Below are 17,694 nucleotides of genomic sequence, written 5' to 3' on the forward strand. Positions count from 1 at the left end.
TGAAGAGCACCCAGGTTGCCACCAATACTTTGCTACCACCATCAGCAAGGGATGAACATTTCTGTGCTTCTGTGCCAGTTTCTCTAGGGCATATAAACCCACCACAAGGCAATGCTGGGTCATAGGCTATCTGCATTTCTCCTTCCACTGTGTTCTACCAAACAGTGCTCCTAAATAACTGCTCCAGAGTTCACCTTCATCAGCTGTTCCTGGTGAACATCTTTGCTAGCACTTGGCATTATCAGGCTTTCTAACTTTTACTGATTTGTTAGATGTAAAGTGGGATCTTATTTTTGTTTTGTGTTTTTCATATTACTTGTGAAATTAAGCATCACTTCAAATACTTATTAGGCTTTAAGACTTCCCTTTCTATGAACTACGTAGTCGCATATTTTGCTCATTCTTCTATTGTTTCCCATCCTTTTTTTTTTTTTTTCTAATTTGTTGGGATTCCCTGAACAATTGTTAGTTGCAAATGTCTTCTTCCAGGCATTACCCATCTGTTAACTCTGTCGATGGTGTACTTCACTGAACAGAAGTCCTTAATTTGGATGTAAAATTCATCCATTTTTCTCTTTATGGTTTTGCTTTTGGATCTTGTTTAAAAAATCTTTTCCTGCTTCAAGGTCACAATACACTATCATAGATTTTCTTCTATTAGTTTATGGGTTTGCCTTTCATATTTAGGTATTGAATCCATATAGGGTTTATTTTCATATCCAGTAATAAGATAGATATTCGAATTTATTTCATCACTTATAAAATACTTCATCTTTTCACCCTTTGATTTATGATGCCAGATTCACCATATGCCAGATTTTCATGCACACATAAGTCTATCTGGACTTGCACATTGTACCAGCCCGTTTATCTGTTCTGTGCGTATCACACTCTTTCAATAACTCTGTTCTTGTGATATTTCTTAGTGTCTAGTATAGTCTGATTCTCCTTTTTGCTCTTTTTTTTTAGTTGACTTGTATTCTTCATCACCAATTTTAAATGATTGTCAAATTCATCCCCCCCTCCTCAGTCTACTGGGATTCTTATTGGAATGAATTAAATTTACAGACTATTTTGGGGGAATTGGCATTGTATAAAGTCATCCCATTCATAATTATGAAAGATTCTTTCATTTATTCAGGTTTTCTTTTATGTTCTCTAATGGGGTTTAAAATCTTTCTCTATAAAAAGTGATATATATTTTTTGTTAGACTACTTCTCATATGCTTTACAATTTTGTTGCTATTGTAAATGATATGCTATTTTACATTGAATCTTTAATTTGTCTTTACTTGTAAAAAAGGATTGTATTTCATTCTCTATTGGTAAGATAGTTTGATATCTCATGTACTAGGCTATAGAATACCAAAATAACCCAATAGTTGAGCAGCCTTTTACCTTTTGATGACAAAAAACCAACTACTCTGAAATTGCTGCTGCAGTCTGGGAATAACAAGTGTCTGAATTGCCTCCTAAGATGTCACAAATTTATATTTCCATGCTATTTTTTCAAAACATGCTTACTTGGCACCAATGCACACCCTAGTCCTCCCCACTTCTGCTTCCTCTCCTTCAGAGAACTCAGCCCCTGAAATGTCTGATTGAATTGTGCCTGCCTGAGTTTTACTTAAGTGGGTCCAACCTTGAATGCAAAACTGCTGATTACAAAGTTGGGCCAGGCCAGAGCCGGAAAAAACTGACAAGTGTCTTCCCCATTAAGTGATATCATTTCTGTCTCATCTCTCCAACTAACTCAGAAGGGGGTCCTGGGAGGCAAGAGAACAGAGGAAGCAGAGAGGTGGCCTGGACAGAACACAAAGGCCTGTGACCAACACCTTCATGGAGCATGGATGGACAGACTGCCCAGAAGGGTCTCTGAGCTAAGCCAGGTACCACTGGGCTAAATACAGATTCCTTCCTCTATCCTCTTCCTCCTTCTCCTCCCTGACGTCTTCTTAGGTTAACCATGACGGAGCTGACAGCTCTTTCATCTCAGTGAGTTCAAGCATGCAAATCCAAGAACAATATGCCTCAAAGTAGACTGCTTACCATTTATTATGATGTGATGGAAAAACACTTTTCTTAATGGTTTCTAAATGGTTAAATTTTTGAAATAGTTATTCCACACCCATTATCTTGTTTGATCTGGAGATAATGGGTGTGGAATAACTAGTTCAAAACTAATTTTTTTTTTTTTTTTTTTGAGACAGGGTCTTGCTCTGTCACCTAAGCTGGAGTGCAGTGGCGTGATCTCAGCTCACTGTAACCTTTGCCTTCTGGGTTCAAGTGTTTCTCCTGCCTCAGCCTCCCGAGTAGCTGGGACTATAGGTGCCCGCCACCACACCTAGCTAATTTTTGTATTTTTAGTAGAGATGGGGTTTTGTCATGTTGGCCAAGCTGATCTCAAACTCCTGGCCACAAATGATCCATCTGCCTCGGCCTCCCAAAGTGCTGGGATTACAGATGTGAGCCACCGTGACAGGCCTATAATCCCTGTTTTCAAGTTGACACTGAATAAGTCACAGCCTTGCCCATGCTACCTAGTGAATTATGTGAGGATTAGGTCCCTGAGCACTCGGACCTTCTAGGCTGAGTTCTTCCAGCCTCCCATTGTTTCTCATATTTGATTAACGCTCACACCGTTTTTAAAAAAGGAAGAATATTCCCCCAGATATCTAATATTGACCTACATTATTTATATCAGAGTGTAACCTAAAAAGTATAAACCAAAAATAGGTAACTTCCCAATGTTTGTAGCTGTATTATAACTATGAATTAATGGAATGGGAACAAAATTCTAAAGCAAAGAAAAATGTAAGTGAATGATATTAGTCCAAATTGAACCATTCCATTGTTTTCCTGAAATGAAGGCATCGCTGTGGACGGGCCGGTGGCCACGGCTGCTCTGTTGCAGGCCAGGACTCCGTGGGTTCACCATTCTTCCCTAGTCCCATTCCTGCAGAACCTGCATTTCTCTAAAACACCGTGACACCGGTGGGCCTGCGCTTGCCACAGACACATCACTGAAGGGGTGAAGCTGCCTCTGTCTTTTGCCCTTTCAGAGTTCATTCCTTCCTAAGGAAAAGGCAATTAGCAATTCTTATTAAACCTGGCTTTCCTTCAGGAACCATGGTGGAATTAACCCTTTGCATCATGGGAGAGAATTAATCATTTCTAGATTTGGGGTCGTTTTAAAAAAGTGATCAGATGTTCCTCTTTGGGCAGGGGGTGTAAAGGGGGAAGATAAATACTGAAGAATTCAATTTTGCTGTGTGAAGGCCTCGTCTCTGACAAGTAGTTAATCTATTTGTTGATACTGTGAGAGGAGAGGCTCCAGCAGGGAGAAAATTAAAAAACGCTCAGTGCCAGGTGCTACTCTGATGAATCTCATGCAATTATTTAACAGGACATTGCTTGCTGGGTAGACCTTTTTTTATTGTTTTAATTTTAGTTTGTTCTCTGTTATTTGTCATATCATTATAAAAGTTTTCTGAATTAAGAAATCCTTTCAGTCTACCCTTTTTCATTCGGACACCATTGATTTTTTTGCTTCTGTGTTCATAACTGAGTTTGAAATTAATGTAGGATTATTATTGATTTATGTATTTATTTATTTTATTTCCGCTTGGAATGTAGCATCTTAGAGGCTGGATTCTGAATAGAATTTGAAAGAGCGTCCGCTGCAGGAGGAGAGTTTTCGGTTAGGGAAGGATTGTTTGGAGTCGTGCGAACTGGGAAGGACTGGAGAAAAGTGTTAGTTATACTCCTCAGCAGGACTGAGGCAAGCTGCTCTCCCCGGGGAGAAAATTCCTGTTGGTTTGGTTTAGGCCTCGCTAGCCTCTGAGACTCCTGTGGATGCAGAAAAAAGGCAGTTTTTCCCTCTGGGGGAGCCGCTCTGATCTTGCCAGATTCTGGTTCCCTCCTAAAGACACTGGCAGAGATGAAGCTTCGGCCAAGCTCCCCTGTGGCCCAGGGTGCTTGCAAATGACGCCGCTCTCCTAAGCCCAGCTACAGCTGGGACACACTGATTGGACCTGGGCATGGGTAAGGCTCCATGGTATGTTGTAAGACTCCAACCTCTGAGGTCCATAAGGGTGCCCTGGCCTCACACGATTTGTGACATAAGCCTTTTTTTTTTTGTGGTCATTACCCCAATCCCTTGGACCCAGGAATAGGGATGCCAGACAAAATACATGCTAGCCAGTCAAACTTGAATTTCAGATAAATGATGAGTGATTTTTAAAATGTTAGTGTAGCGTACCCCGAAGATCACAAAAGACAGACATGTGGCTCTGTTCCTCTCCACCCTGCTCTGCACACACACTCAGAGTCGGGGGCTTGCCCCCTGCTCCATTTTCCCTTGAAGCCTCTAACCTTCAGCAACCTTGATTCCTTCCTCCTTCAGTCTCCTTGCCTCCAGCTGGGAAGCCAAGTTCCCCGCTGCTCAGCACTGCTGGTGATGCTTACAGGCTAGGGTAAGGGTCCACATGGAGGCCCTGGCCTCAGGCCCCCTGCCCCACTCCAGTTCTTGGCCCCAGGGTTATTCTGTGTTTGAGGAGCCTGCGGGCCTTGGCCTTAGCTCTTTCCACACTCCACCCCCACCTTCACCCAGACAGCTGTCCCTTGGCCCGCCTGCGCACCTGCCTGGTGGTCTGGAACTGGGAGGGCTCTCCTGGAGAAGAGCCTTTGTGGGCTCTCTGAAAAGCACAGGGTCAGGCAGAGACCCAGCATGGGTCCCAGTGCTGCAGCTCCTGCTGCAGTTCTGGAGAGCCTGCGTGGCCATTCTTTTGGCAGGTGGCCTCTGCTCCTGGATTTCTTCATTCTCCTTCAGAGGTTCCCGTGAAGACCAAGGCATCAGCTCCTTTATCCTCACTGCTGCGTCCCTGCTTTGGCCCTCCTTCCCCACCTCAGCTACCATCTCCCTTCCTCTATCTGGGACAGGATGTAGGGTTTCCATTCCCTTGAACACACAGGTCATTGGGGCGGAGGGGAAGTCACCAAATTTAATTTAACAAAATCTTCACAACGCACCAGTTTCAGTTTAGTGTGTTCTTAAGGCAACAGAGGAACAGATAGAAGGGAGAAACCAGCGTGTAGAGAGCCATTGTTATTTGGGAAAGAATTCAACCAGTTTTCACTCCCTTCCCCCTCCCTCCTGCTTTGGGCAGAATTCTGCTAGCTATTTTCCAATCCGGTTGTGTGCATAGACACACCACAGCTTCTTTGATCCCCGCCTTTCCTCCTAATAGACAAACTGCTGCCAAAGCTTCCAGCTTCTTTCTCCATGGTGACCAAGCCCCTCATTTCCATTTAATCTCAGCCTCCACCTCCCCTGTACCCCACCCCCTCCTTCATGTGGAGCTGGTTATTTCCTTTCTCTTCTCTCATTTCTCTCCCCTTCCCCCAGCAGTTCACAATCCTCTTCAAAGTTTCAGGGGTAAATATCAATGTGTCATGGGTTCTTCCTTTCTCCCCAACCTGCCTCTTTCTATTCTCTACCGCTTTTCTCTAGTGGCTCCCAAATCTTTGGTCCTCTTGGCTCTTCAAACACATTCCTCTTAGTTCCCACTCAAACTCCCTTTCCTGCTCCAGTCTCTGGCCTAAGAGATGTGAAGATGCAGAGGAGGGAGGCAGGAGGAAGGGGCCCTCCATCCCCTCCCTCCTCCTCTATCTCCGGGCTCTGCCTGCACTCGGGTTCACGTGGGAGAAGATGAATCTGCAGCACCAGCCCCTGCCCGTTTCCCACAGCCAGGGTGGCCAAGCCCTCAGGGCTCTACGGGACAATCCTCAGCATCTGCTGCTGCTGCTGGAACCTTCTCAAGGTGTCCTTTACTGGCAGGCAGGCTTTACACACAGGTGAGCAGAACTTGCCACCAGTGGGAAAGCTGGCCGTCTCACACCTTGCCTAGTTTGTGAAACCCAACTCGTTCCACCAATGTCGCCTCACGGGCTGGCTTTGGAAATTCCATTAATAGCTCCCCCCTGGCCTTGAAGCCTTGCTACCCTAATCCATCAATGACCATTTCACAACTGGGGAATGATATCTGTCCATATACTCACTTTTTATGGTCCGGTCCTTTACAGCCTACACACATTCTTCCCAAAGATCTCTTACTCGATCCTCATGATAATGAAATTCCAACTGTGCAGAAGGACACTGAAGCTCGCAGAAATTAAATGTTACCCAAGTATCTGAACAAAGAAGTAATCGCTGGAGCCAGGACAAGAACCCAACTCATCCCATTCCTAGATCCTTCCGCCTCCCTTCTTCAGGGGTCTGCTGGAAGGAAGTAGGGAAGCGGGAGGCCGCACACTCCGGCACAAGGCAAAGGGGTTAACAGGAGTGCGTTGACGTTTGTCCTTCTGCCAAGTCCCCTCACGTCCAATTGACATTGTTATACGATGCTGATTCGTACCATTCTTTTTAATGTTTCTTTATAGATGTTTTAGTTATGTCTGCCCCATATATGCATCTGATATTTTTCGTAGACTCTGAGCTAGCTCCTTGCTGCACAACTACCCTGGGAATCAGAACAGGTTTCCGCATGCAGCTCTTTGGTGAGAGTGACTTAGGGCCCCTCGAGGGGCATGAGAAAACGATTTTGATACCGTGAACACTCGGGCAGGTAGAAACCCAACTTATCCCAGCTTTTCCATCTTCCTGCCAGGCCCTAGCCCGGCTTCCCAGCCTCCTCGTTAGCCTCTGTGAGAAATTAAAGCCCCAATAATCAAATCAACCCTTGTAAATTCTCTAAAAGCCGCTCCAGAGCACCAAGGAGCCAGCAAAACCCAGACCCAAATCCATGTCAAATTTCATAGATATAATTTAAGCAGGGATCAAAACCTACACTAACCTAGTAACTAAGGCTGCTCAAAATGCACTTTATAGTCCATCTGCCTCTCTGCTTCAGGGAGTCTGTATTAAATTTATTGCAAAGTAAAACAAATAAACCCAGGCAAAGGCAAGATGGAAATCTGCATACTGTCAGAGAATTAGCAGCCCTCTCGGGTTAGGAAGGCTGCCTCTCAATTTGCATCTCTAAGGAGTTGTGACTGGGCTGGGGGCTGGGATGGTCGGGGCAGGACGGAGACTCGGAGCAGGCCTGCCCCCTGCTGGCTGACTGTAGAACTACAACCCTCTGGCCGCGGGGGTGGGCGCTGCAGGGCTCGCCTCACTAGCTTTTGAAAGAGAATCTGCAGCTGAAATAAATGTTGAAAAGGTGTGGAATTGGAAGAGCAGGTAGTAGAGAGAGGGGAGGAAAGAGCTCTGTGGGAAAGAGATCCTCATTTCTAAACGTAAGGCTTGAGGAAGGAAGGCGAGAACTTGAAGTGGGTGGATGTAGAAATTCAGAGCTGTCTTTTCAGTTGTAGGAAGAGGAGACCGCGGTACATTTCTTGACTCCTCTTCCCCTTCTTTTCCTTCTCCCCCTCCCTTGCTCTCCATAATCACAAAACGCATAAGACAGACCGCAGTGCAGGCGGCAGGGGTTCTTGCATGGCACTGTTGGCTTTGCTGTGTGACCCTTGAAGAGAGCTGTGCCTGAGACCAGTGTGAGGCCTTGCTTGAAGGGTGGTGCTGGCGGGTGGCGCCTGTGTGGCTGGAGAAGGGGTGCTTCCTGCAATGCCGCTTCACCACAGGCCTGACCCTGCTCAGTTGGCTCACCTGCGGATCGAGAGGGCCTCTGAGGCTCCTTTCAGAGTGAGTATCTGAATTTGATGACTCTGGTCCAAGAGCTCAGGCATCAATCACAGACTTTGCAAGGAAGCTCCAAGGATCCCCCGTACTCTCCTAGGATATTCCCATCATACCCTTCAGCACTGGCTCCAGTGGTACCCTCGCTAGAGTGAGACTTCCCCTGACTTCTTTAGGCAGAGATGGGCTGTCTTCCTTGTACTCCTTTTATAGGTAGGTAGATGGCAGGTAGATAGGTAGACAGATAGATGTAGATATATTGATATACTTGTAATCACACTGTAATAATTTATTTATCAACTCCATCCCCTAGAATGCAAAGTCCTTGAGCTCCATGGACAAGGGGAAGGAGTAAGGCCTGATGAGTGTCATGGCCAATATCAGTATCTACCCGCTCCCCAGTTTCTGCTTTTCCCAGCCAGCGCCTGAAACACAGTATGTGTCAAATAAACGAAAGAATTAATGAATGAAGAGTAAAGTGGCAGGCTGAGCGCTGTGGCTCACGCCTGTAATCTCAGCACTTTGGGAGGCCAAGGCGGGTGGATCACGAGGTCAGGAGATCGAGACCATCCTGGCTGACATGGTGACATCTTGACTGTATTAAAAATATAAAAATTAGTTGGGCGTGGTGGCACGCACCTGTAGTCCCAGCTACTTGAGAGGCTGTGGCAGGAGAATCACTTGAACCTGGGAAGCTGAGGTTGCAGTGAGCCAGGATTGCACCACTGCACTCCAGCCTGGTGACAGAGCGAGACTCCGTCTTAAATAAATAAATAAATAAAATAAAGTGCCAGAAGATGATGAAGATGTGGCTGCACAGTTGACCTAGAAATCTGGCTTTGCCCTTTGGCTTCCTATTGTATCCCTTATTCTTCAATTACCCCCATCATGGTCCTAGCTTGTCTGCCTCCTGAGTGGTCCTCAAACTCATCTGCTTCTCCTCTTTTCCCTGAAGAGGCAGCCCTGCTAAGTGTGAACAGCAGAGACCATGGCATCAGGAAGACCTCAGTTCTAGTCCTGGCACCCATGCTTAACCTAGCCAGGGGAACCTAGTCAAGCCTTAGTGTCCATCTTTTTTTTTTTTTGGACAGCACAGCATAGTGGTTAAGAGCATAGACACCCAAGCTAGACTGCTTGGGGTTTGTTTGCTTGTTTGTTTGTTTTTTGAGACAAGGTCTCCCTCTGTCACCCAGGCTGGAGTGCCATGGAGCAATCTTGGCTCACTGCAACCTCCACCTTCTGGGTTCAAGTGATTCTCCTGCTTTAGCCTCCCAAGTAGCTGAGACTACAGGTGCCCACCACCACGCCTGGCTAATTTTTTTATATTTTGGTAGAGACGAGCTTTCACCACGTTGCCCAGGATGGTCTCGAACTTCTGAGATCCGGCAGTCTCGGCCTCCCAAAGTGCTGGGATCACAGGCATGCGCCACTGCACCCAGCCAACTGCTTGGGTTTTAATCCTGCCTCCTCCATTTGTTACTGGAGTGGCCCTGGGCAAGTGACTTTTTAATCTCTCTGTGCTTCAGTTTCCTCATCCATAAACTAGAATTAATAGAATCTACTTCATAGTGTTGTTGTGAGGATTAAAACAGCTAATACACATAAAGCCCCTAAAACAACACCTGGGACATGGTTAGCATTAACTAACGCAATAAACACTAGCAATTATTAATAAAAAGCAAAGGAATTTTACAGAACTGAAGGCAAGCACCAGAAGAGGCAGTCCCAGAAGAGGCTTTGAAAGGAAAGGAGGAAGCTTATGGATGAACAAGCAAAGCATTTCCACAGGGAACACAGGCAGTGATGCTGAGGAAATGATACAGCCAACTCGGTGGCAAGGAAAAGCTCACGACTTCTTGGAACCTGCAGAGCCCAAGTTGGCATTTTTTCCAGCAGAATCAGAAGCATCAATGAGGTGAGTCTGAAGTGTTGAAAGGTAGAGCAGCTTGTTGGTCTCTGGGATCTTCAGGGTGTTTGCTTATGAAATGTCACCCATGCTGCCACCCCCCCGACCTCCTCAGCCTCATTCCACCCCTTCTTCCTCTCACCCTCCACGCTCCATCCATAAAGAAACGTGTTCAGGTCCTCTGATGGAATGTGCTCCTCCTCCCTCAGGGTCTCCACACGTGTGGGCGTCCTGCCCTGAGTACTCCTTCCTGTTTGCACCTGTTAATCCTCCCTTCAGGTCTATATCTGGATGGCAGGTTCTCTGGAAAACCTTCCCTCCCCCTGTAGCCTGGGTGGGGTGGCCCTAATCTGTGGTCCCATAACGCTGTGCCCTTCCCTGCTTACCCCTGTATCAGTCAGCTCCAGCTGTGTAGCAAAATACCACAGACTGTGGGGCTTAAACCACAGACATTTATTTTCTCACAGTTCTGGAGGCTGAATGTTCAAGATCAAGGTGCTAGCAAGGTTGGTTTCTGGGGAAGCCGCTCTGTTTGGCTTGTAGGTGGCTGCCTTGTCCCTGTGCCCTCCCATGACCTCTTTGTGCACAGGTTGGGAGAATGAGGAGGAGGGAATCTCTGTTTTTTCTCTTTTTATAAGGACACCAGTCCTATTGGATTAGGGCCCCACCCTTGTGACTTTTTTTAACCTTAATTACTTCCTTAAAGACCCTATCTCGCCGGGCGCGGTGGCTCAAGCCTGTAATCCCAGCACTTTGGGAGGCCGAGACGGGCGGATCACGAGGTCAGGAGTTCGAGACCATCCTGGCTAACACGGTGAAACCCCGTCTCTACTAAAAAATACAAAAAAGCTAGCCGGGCGAGGTGGCGGGCGCCTGTAGTCCCAGCTACTCGGGAGACTGAGGCAGGAGAATGGCCTGAACCCGGGAGGCAGAGCTTGCAGTGAGCTGAGATCCGGGCACTGCACTCCAGCCAGGGTGACAGAGTGAGACTCCGTCTCAAAAAAAAAAAAAAAAAAAAGACCCTATCTCTGTGGGGCACAGTGGCTTATACCTGTAATCCTAGCATTTTGGGAGGCTGAGGCAGGCAGATCACCTGAGGTCAGGAGTTCAAGACCAGGCTGGCCAACTTGGTGAAACCCTGTCTCTACTAAAAACACAAAATTAGCCAGGCGTGGTGGCAGGTGCCTGTAATCCCAACTACTCGGGAGGCTGAGACAGGAGAGTCACTTGAACCTGGAAGGTGGAGGTTGCAGTGAGCCGAGATCGCACCATTGTACTCCAGCCTGGTCAACAGGAGTGAAACTCCATCTAAAAAAAAAAAAAATTAGCAGTTAAGGTTTCAACATATGAATTTGGTGGGGGATGCAATTCAGTCCATAACGCCCCATTAGACAATAAATTCCATGAGGGTAGGACCTTGTCTATGGCTATGTGTTCCCAAGCACTGAGGCTTCACCCTATTGCCTCATGATTCTCTAATTTCTACAGCACCTGCTCATAGCAAGGGTGCAATAAATGTTGAGTGAATGAATGAACAAGTCAGTTACTTGTGATGACAGCAGGAGTTTGGGAAACATAGGAACTCATCATCTAGTTTTAGGTTCTCTTTTTCCAGAAAAGGAAACTGAGGCATGAAGATCCTTGCTAGCTCATGGCAGAACGAGAGTTGGCAGTCCGATTCTCTGTCCCTCCTGCTGCTCTGAGTCCATGCTTTTTTCATCTGGACCAAGAGCTGTCAGACAGCTGTATAAAACTGCCAGTTAAAAAAAAAAAAAATCCTTGTCCAGAGTTTCCTTAGACAAAAAAGTCTTTGGGGTGGCCACGGCGGCTCACACCTGTAATCCCAGCACTTTGGGAGGCCGAGGCGGGTGGATCACTGAGGTCAGGAGTTCGAGACCAGCCTGGCCAACATGGTGAAACCCCATCTCTACTAAAAATAAAAAAATTTGCCGGGCGTGGTGGCAGGTGTCTGTAATTCCAGCTACTGGGGATGCTGAGGCAGGAGAATCACTTGAACCCGGGAGGCGGAGGTTGCAGCGAGCCAGGATTGCGCCATTGCGCTCCAGCCTGGGTGACAGGCTTAAAAACAAAAAAAGAAAGAAGGAAAGAAAAGTCTTTGGTTTTTCATTGACAAGCAAATGAAACTGTCTCTCTGAGGGTCTCCTCTTATTCTAGCAACTTAGTCTGGTAGGACGAAGCGATCTGTGAAGGCACTTGAAATGTGTGTCCTCCTTCCCCTCTTGTTACAGGCCTGGAGTTTGGTCTGGGCGAGGGCAGGGTCTTCCTTGCCACGGGCTTTGATTCTGAGCTGACTACCCAGGTGTGCGGCTCTCCAGATTCCTGCCTCTCTGCTAATGGGTTTTGTTAACTGTTTGTCATTTGCTTATGCAAATCTACCTCTTTTTGCACTAAAATGAACCCAATTATAAAGTGAAATTTCACAATTGAACCACTTAGTGAAGGACATTAAGCGACCAGAAGGAATGGATTTGTAAAAACTTCAGCGATAATTACCAAATGTTTCTGAAATGTGACTAAGTTCTAGGTTTTTCTTTAAACAAACACACATACTTGCACATTTTCATATGTGTACTGCACAGACACTTGCACATATTTTCACACACCTGGTTTCCATCTTCTCACTGTGGGACTTGTTCTTGCTCCTTCTCTGGGTCTAAATTTTCCCCAAATAGAGGAAATTCCACCAGCCATCAGATCATGTCTGCAAAGTTCTTGGAAACCTTCCAAAAGAAATGGCCACTGGGCCGAGGAAGCTGGGGTGGGCAGGAAAATAGAAGAAGGCATAGTGGTTTTAATAAAGTCTCTTGGCCACCTTGGTGATTGATTGATATATTTTGGCATTTGCTTCCCTGCTCTGCTGTAATCGATAGCAGTTGTAGGCTGAGGAGCAGGAAAGGGTGGGAACATGGGATGGGGGCAGTATTGATTGATCTTTACAGAAAAGAGCCTTGCCTGGTGATTGCAGCGCTGTGGCCGCAAGAAACAGGACCTCGTGGTGCCAGGGAAAGGTCACTTTACTTGTACCCCCTCCCTCCCCTGCCAGGCAGGATGGCATGGTGTCCAGAAACTTGGAGATGGATAAGAATACATCGGCATCCACCTAAAAACATTAGCCATGCTGGTGTTTGGGAGAGCTGAAGTCACATTCACCTCTTCGCTCGAACCCTCGATTAGAGCGCAGAAATCATAGTCTCCCGGGCTGCTGCAGGACAGGGTGGGAAGCGTCTTTAAGGGTGAGGAGGTGATGAAATGCTTATGGGTTCCAGGTTACATCTATATCCAGGAATGACTCCAAATCACTTGGCAGCATGCTGCTGCTCAGGCCATATAATGTAGAGGTGACTTCAGCGCAGACTCTGGAGCCAGCTTGCCTGCGTTCAAAGCCGTCCTTCCACTTCCTGTGCCACCTTAGATGGGTTCACTCACCTTCCTTGTACCTTGATTCTCCCATCAGTAAAATGGAGGTGACAACAGTACCTATTTCCTAGGGTTGCTGTGATGGTGATGAGAGTTAATGCTTGTAAAGGACTTGGAAGGGCCCTGGCAGAAAGGAAATGCTATGTATTAATACATGTTGCTATTATTATCTGATGGTGACAAACACCCAGGCTGGCATCCATGATTTATGGGTGGAAACTTAAAGACACAAGTTTCTCTAATCAAACAGGGTCATCACAGCCTTTGCCTTCTGGTGCTGAGAACAAAAGACTCAGGACTTCGCATCTGCTAAATAATTCTCTTAGTACATCAGCCTATTAGCTACAGGATTTCTCAACCCTTTTAGATGAATACATTTTCCTCAAAGCTTTCAAAAATAGCAGAAAAACAGGAATAATTTGAATTGGGAATGATCATTTCAGTGTCCAAGATGCACAACTAAGACAGATATTCATTTATTTAACAAACACCAAACTCCTACGAAGTGCAAGACAGTTTCAACTGATGTGATGGTTTCCATCCATGAACCTGAACTTAGTGCAGATACATTCAGATGTGTAATCACAACTGTCTGCAATGTCATAAGTAGTTTTCATGTAACTGGAGATCCCTCTGTCAGAGCAACACGCTCGAAATAGAAAATGGTTTAAGAAGCATTTGCCATGTAACATTTTTGTTGAAAACATATTCTTTTTTGAAGCATAGTTGTATTTTCTTCTATTGACATGGGTGAATGTTTGGTTTTTAGAAATTCATTTTAGCACATGAAGTGACTTTGGGGCTTATTTTCTTTCTAATCATAGAGCTGGATGCCGTGACTAATAGCAGCTGGCAGATTGGCAAGTGAGTACTGAGGAACCCAGGTTGAGGGGTTCCATGACAGGCTCTGAAGAAGTGAGAACTGGAAGGAGCCCCAGGGATTATTGAGGTCATCTCTTTCATTTGAAAGCTGAGCCCAGGATGGTGGAATGGCTTTTCACAGCTGAATTGGAACCCAGGCCTCTTGATTCCGAGCATGGTGCTATTTCCCGTGCTGTGAGTCTGTTGTTGATGTCCTCCTAGCTCGGCAGCAGGCCCTTTGCCTTCTTCAAATCGCCTTCTGATCTTAGGTTTCTGTATCAGGCTAAGTTATTATCTGACAATCAGTTCAGGTCCATGAAGATGCTCTGAGTACTTGACTTGGTGCCAAGATTGTATTAGGGCCAGGATATAAAAATAAGATGTGGAACCTACCAAGGAGACTGTGATAGATGGTATTAGTGTGCCCAATTATGTGCTGCCTTGCCCTATAAAAGGCTTATACTTATCTGTGACGTTACAGAGACCTATGTCACATGACCAGGTTTGACGTCAGACCTGATCATGTGGCTTGCTTTGGCCAATGAAATTTGAGCGGAAGCTTTCTACTCAAAGCCTGGACAGGAGGTTTCAGGAACGTGTTGTGGTCCCACCGCATTTTCTCTTTTCTGTCTTCTAGAAGAGTGGCACGTCCAGAATAGGGCCAGGCCTCTCTAGCTGGGTCCCACAATGAAGAGAAGACATGGAATGCCAGTGCGACAGCCGACGTGTAACATAATGAGAGATAAACCTTTGCATGGTGAGCCACTGAGATTTTATGGTTGTTTATCCTGCAGCATAACCAGCATAAGCTGATGGCCACAGAGAGAATCACAAATCAGTTGGAGAGACGGTTTATTTACAACCAAAACACAGGGTGATGGATGCTTTGCTAGATACGTACACAGAAGATTCAAAAAACAGGTGAAAAGAGGGAATAACTCTCTCTTTGGGAAGGAGGGATCAGGAAAGGCTTTCTAGGAGAGGAGATAGATTGGAGGTGTTTAAAGGTGGAAGAGATGTCCACCACACTAGGTGATTAGAGTTTTATTTATTGAGGCACTCTAATGAGAGAGACCAGCATGCACAGACATGAAATATCACAGCATATTTGAGAATTGGCTGTACCGTCCACAGCTGTAGGCCAGGGTCAGGTTTCTTTATCTTTGTAGCCTACTGGCCTCCAACCACTGCATTGGGTCCCCAAGGGGTATCTGCAGAAACGCAGATAAAGATGCATCATTTATTTTGGTCAGAGCTTGGACCACAAATCCTCATCTGATCCCACACCCTGAAAAACCGAGCTGAGATGTGTGCAAGCCATGTAGACTCTTTTATAAAAGTTTAATTTTTATTTATCAAAGAATATAGTTTGGAAATCAATAGTGGCCTTGCCTTACCTCTCCACGCTCCCAAGTCCTGCCCCAAGGCAGTCACCATCAACTCTTACATCTCATTTCTTTTTTGTGTATATCACTGTGTTTCTAAATAATATGCTGATATTGTTACCACTTACTTGACCAATTTTAGGAATTATGTATCGATTTACTGCCATGTAGAGAACTTAATTCTCTCATGGTGTTCTCTCCCAGCTCCATCCTTGTTCTTCCCCTCCTCCTACTTCTTCAACATAAACTTACTTTTTTGTTCAATCACTATTTGGTGTTTATAAGCTAATGACTATGCAAATATAATTTGCTACCGAGTCAAGTAGTACACTGTGACCTTGTGTCCTTTATCGTACAATCCATTGCTTTTCCTGGAATTTACTTTCTGTGCATTCAAGTTCATTTGTTTTACTTTTTCCCCCTATAGTATCCCTCCAAGAATCTTGTGTTTTTCTGTTTCAACCTGGATTAGCTGCTTTATAGGAATGCTGTTTAACTGTCATCCAGAGGCTTCAATTTACTATCATTTTGAATTTTTCCTTTATTGTCTTCCTGTGGTAAATACCCTGTTTCCTGAATTCCACGTATTCTGTGTTGCCCTATAGTCTAACTTTATTAAACCCTATCCTCCAATAACTTCCTAAGATAGGGTGCCTAGGAGGTCATTTTCTTGAGTCATTGAATATCTGAAAATATCTCTAGACTGCTGTGATATGTGACTGACAATTTATTTGGATATTGGATTTTAGATTAAAGAACAGTTTCTTTCAGAATGTAAAAGGCAGTTCTCTGATATCTTTTAACATCTGAGGTTGCTCTTTTTAAAAGTTTGATGTTTTTATTCTTGTTTCTTTTACCTGTGTTTTAGGAACTTTTAAAATGTTTTATGTTCTAAAATGTCATGATAATGAAGTGGTGGGCATTGGTATATATCTTTTCTATTCTTTGTGCTGGGCTCATTAGGAGACTAACATCTTTTTTTCCCCTCTCCTATTATCCATCTCTTTACCGTTTTGCTTCACTCTTTGAAAGATTTCTTCAACTTTTTTTTTTTTTTTTTTTTTTTTTGAGACGGAGTCTCGCTCTGTCGCCCAGGCTGGGGTGCAGTGGCCAGATCTCAGCTCACTGCAAGCTCCGCCTCCCGGGTTCACGCCATTCTCCTGCCTCAGCCTCCCACGTAGCTGGGACTATAGGCGCCCACCACCTCGCCCAGCTAGGTTTTTTGTATTTTTTTTTTGGTAGAGACGGGGTTTCACCGTGTTAGCCAGGATGGTCTCAATCTCCTGACCTCGTGATCCGCCCGTCTCAGCCTCCCAAAGTGCTGGGATTACAGGCTTGAGCCACCGCGCCCGGCCGATTTCTTCAACTTTATCTTCTAAACCTTCATTCAATTTTTGAAAAAATGTTAGTTATATTTTTAATTTCAAAGAGGCTTTTAAAATTAAAAATTTCTCTTTTCATTGTAATCTCTTCTTGTTTTATGAATACAATTTTTCCTATTTTTGAGAGTGTTTTTGAAGCATTATTGCTCTTTTGAAAGTTTCTTTATTCCTTGCAAGAGCTCTATTGCTCCAGTCCTTTTTGTTTGTTTGTTTCAGTTTCCCTTTTCCATGTTTGCAAATTTCTTTAAATATCTGGTGATCCTCTGTTTGTTCATATTTAAGAAAGAGGCACTAAAAGTTGATTTTTGGGAGCTTGGGATGTAACAGGGCAGTTTATTGACCAGTGGGCTTCTTGTAGGTTATTGGGTCACAAGCCAATCTTTTTATTGAGATGCCTTCGATACCAGTAACTGCAGTTCCCTCTGGGGCTGTACAACCCTTCCAATCTACTGGCTAAGGTTGGTGGTGTTGGGGAGCTGCTAGCAAGGCCGGGGAAAGGATGGAAGGGCACACAGTTGAGCATGCAGACCTCTCCTTAATTCTTTTCACTTTCCACCGTACTTGGTGTTCCCAAATCCAGTATTGTTCTTATTCAGTTTTTTCAAAGAAAAAAGTTCATTTCCTGGAGACAGAGGAGACTGGCTGAGTGGCTGTGTGGGGTATGTAGAGCCCCCTTTTAAAAACTGGCTTCCCACCATCATCTGCTGCCCAGCCAGGAGCCTGACCCTAGGCCACTGTGCTTGGTGCCTCCACCCCTCAGGGTTCTACAGAGTAGCTGAGCCCCACCACAGGCTCTGGGCTTGTGACTTCTTTCTGTGGAGCCAGTTACCGTTCTTCTTTCTTTGTTTTTTGTTTTTTTTTCAGAAAAACAAGGGTGGAACTCTCTCGTCCACTGTTTTTATGTTTATTCTTTCCTCTCCCATTCCTGTTGCCTCTGGTTATTATTACCTTTGCAGTTTCCAGAGGTTGGGCTGGTGATTCACAGGCTTCTCTGGGATGACAGCCACAACGCCAGAGAAGAAGGTAGGG

Source organism: Colobus angolensis, unplaced genomic scaffold (assembly GCF_000951035.1).
Source record: "Colobus angolensis palliatus isolate OR3802 unplaced genomic scaffold, Cang.pa_1.0 Scaffold137, whole genome shotgun sequence".
NCBI lineage: Eukaryota > Metazoa > Chordata > Mammalia > Primates > Cercopithecidae > Colobus > Colobus angolensis.